Source organism: Capsicum annuum, chromosome 2 (assembly GCF_002878395.1).
Source record: "Capsicum annuum cultivar UCD-10X-F1 chromosome 2, UCD10Xv1.1, whole genome shotgun sequence".
In the NCBI taxonomy this organism is placed as follows: Eukaryota; Viridiplantae; Streptophyta; class Magnoliopsida; order Solanales; family Solanaceae; genus Capsicum; species Capsicum annuum.
Genome location: NC_061112.1, coordinates 133,775,994 through 133,779,498, shown reverse-complemented (window position 1 = coordinate 133,779,498; position 3,505 = coordinate 133,775,994).

The following is a 3,505-nucleotide window of genomic DNA, read 5'->3' as shown; positions in this document are numbered from 1 at the left end:
TCGGCTTCGGGTGCCAGTCCGGCCCGATGGGATTTTGGGGCGTGACATGTAGACACCTAATTTCGTCCTTCCGCAATATCATTTTTTACCCATTTTTACCTTATCCTACTGTGTACCCTCAATCATGTAATTATCCCTCCATAAAATGACAAAAAAATAACAAACTCCCTAACAAAATTTTATCTTATTTTATTTTATCCAAACAACCTATCCAATCAAAATAAACCAAATCACACCCTACCCCTACCCCCACCTCACTACCCCAATACCCACCTACGTGACCCCTCACACTATCACCTACCATATAGACATATCCCATTCTCATGCACAGGGGTTCCATTTTTTTTCCCAATATATGCACAATCATCTTCTCCACAACAAAGGGGGATCCTCTATTTTTTTCTTGGTCCATTAGCACACAAAAAACACACGAACACCCACCAACTTCATCATCAATACTGACCTCACACACAAACACCAACTAGACGCACACATTCACCATCTTCTTCGATTAACACACATACACTCATAAAAAATAGATTGAGTGAGGGGGGTAAATAACGATTGAAAACCAGTAAAAATGGACGAAATAGAGGGATTTGAACGAAAAGGGTAGTGAGAGCTGAGAGAACACGAGTTTCGTGGTTTGGTTACTACCGGTGATAGATTCGCCGAAAACGCATCTGAGCTACCACAAATCCATTCAAAAATCCATCGAATACGTCCTAACTAGTATTTCCTTGTTGTTCGGTCATCGCCGGAGCTGACCGGAGCTGAGGCAATGCAAAACCTTCGTGCAAACCTCGATCTACTTTCAATTCTATCCAAGCTCGTCGGATTCCGATTTAGGTTCTCTTATTCTCACGATTGTCAGTTCAAGGTGGGGGTGGGTCCTTCGAAATTCAATCCGAATCTCCTTGTTTTGCTATTCTCAGTTCTGAGTTGGAATGGTTTGTCACTGTTGAGGCTTGTCGGAGCTTCGTTTGAAGCCATGACAGTCCATCCCAACGACCATAGCGTCGTTTTCCTGCCAAGCTCGTAACCTCATTGACGTGAATGGTTTTGGGTTCGATTGAGTTGGCGGGTTCATGTTGAATTCATTGTTTGAGGTTCGATCCGAGGTTCCGATGCGGATTTTATCTCGTTTAATCGAATAATACTTGAAAACGGCATTAAGGTCCAATTCTACTCTTTTTTTTTATTTCGTCGTTTCTCATGTTCAATGCTTTGAATTGGACAGAGTGTGTTGGTTGATCAGTGATGATATGAATTGTTGTTTGTTTTGATTCGGTGCTTGATTTCTTTAATTATGGATTGATTATGAATTGTGTAATGAAATAATTTCTCATGAAGGATTAAAATTGATAGTTGGGAGTGAACTGAGAAATTGATTAAAAGAGGTTAATTTAGACTAACTTTGATTTATTATTACTTTGTTTAAATTCGAAAAGCATGAATATTGTCGGAACGTGATAGTATCATGATAGTCGAATAGGCAAATGTAGGTTTGGGTAAGCAAATTAGGAACTTGTGTTTTGGTTGAATGTTTGAATATGCGTGCGAATATTTCTTTCTAGTTTATCATATTTGATTCGACTGTATTCGTTTGGCCGGGGAATGCCCCGAGGTTTTATGTATTTATTCACCGGGGAATGCCCCGATGTATTATGTCTTCGAAGGAGGTTTGTGATCAAGGCCCGAGGCATCGGGTGAAGTATTGGAGCTTAGTCTAGGACTAGCTTAGAATAGGATTTATATTTTTTTCGCATTTTTCTATTTTTGGATTGTAATAATTGGACTAAACACTAAATTTTGGATTTGTTTTGTTTTGTGTGTTTGATTGATTGTTTTATGTGTTTTTGTGTGGTTTATACATTTGTAATGTCAAATTAGTCGATACGCTCCACCAAGCGACCGTGGTTGAACCACGGGATCGAGGGGTGCTTAACACCTTCCCCTCGATCAACAGAATTCCTTAGCCGGAATCTCTATTCGCGGATCAGTTTAAAAGAGTCAAAAACCATTTTGAAAGGAATTTCCAAAGGTGACTTGGCACACCAGATTATGCCGAGTGGCGACTCTGAGTTTTGAATATAAAAAGTCCTTTTCGAAACTAATTTTCATCTTTTGTCACTTTAATAATAAAAACCTTTTCGAAACTTAAAATCCAATCTTTTGGATGTTGGAAAAAGGGGTGTGACAGCTCTGGCGACTCTACTGGGGATCTTTTCAGAATTCGGTCTTATTTTTGGAGTCGTATCGGCTTTATTTGACATTATGGGTGTATAAACATTGTTTGTGATTATTGTTTGTGTTATTGTTATCACTGTTGTGCGTTTTCGTGCTCTTTACGTATAGTATTTATCCTATATGTTTCCGCTTTTATATCTGGCATCATGTGTCTACCCCCAGGCCTTCTTTCTGCAATAAGTCGGTAGTACACGTGTTGTACACGACCTCTAGTTGAGTCACCCTTATTTTAGGGGGGGGAGCCGTCGGTGTTATGGAGTAGGTGGAAAGCAAATCCACTATCGACCATACGCTCCCCCGAATAGCCTTGTTAGAGAACCACAACGTAGGTCAGCCTTTAGGTCATGCTTATGTGCATCATACTGAGACCTAGCGGGACCCACATGGCCCTTTGTAAGAGACTCACCTCTAAAGCATCCCTACGTGCTAAATGTTGCATCTTTGAGGATAACGTGATCATTTGATGGACTGATATGGGAAAAACATATGTTAGAAGTAAAGTGTGTGGGTAATGAAAAAAAAAACAAGAAAAAAAAAGAGTTTCGTAATTTTTAGAGTTTTTTTTTATGGCTTTTATTTTTCACAATTCCAAAATTCAAAAGGACTTTTTTACCTTTTGCACTCATTTTCTCAAAAAAAATCAAAAAGATTTTCCTTTGTCTCGTTTAGCATGCATTCACAATTGGAAAACTTCAAAAACATTTTTCATTCATAGGATGTGTTTATAAAAGAAAAATGCAAAAAAAAAAAAGAAGAAAAAGATGTTAGAAATTTTTTACATTTCGTATAACGAAAATACCAAAAAGATTTTTCTTTCATAGTTGTTGATGTCATTTTTCTGTGAAGTATCAAAATGAAAACTCAAAAGATTTTATTAACATGGTTCATCGTCTGTCTTTGGTCGTATCTCTTACGTCAGGATTTAGCCTGTTATTTAATCATTAATTGTCTGATCTGGACGAACTACGCACCCCTGATTTTCTTCTCTCGGGAGTGAGATACGTAGGCAGCCTATTATAGGTTCGGGGATCTTATTTAAAAAATCCAAAAAAAAAATTTCTTCACTTTTCATCTAGAGTAGGTGTTTCATACATGTCTTGAAAATAAAAATACAAAAAAAAAATTCCTTAATAGTCGTAGGTTTTATTTTTGGTTGATCTTATTCCAAAAAATTCAAAAAAAGATGTTCTTCACTCTTTATTTAGAGTAGGTGTTTCATATACATCTTCAAGAGAAAACTACAAAAAGATTTTCC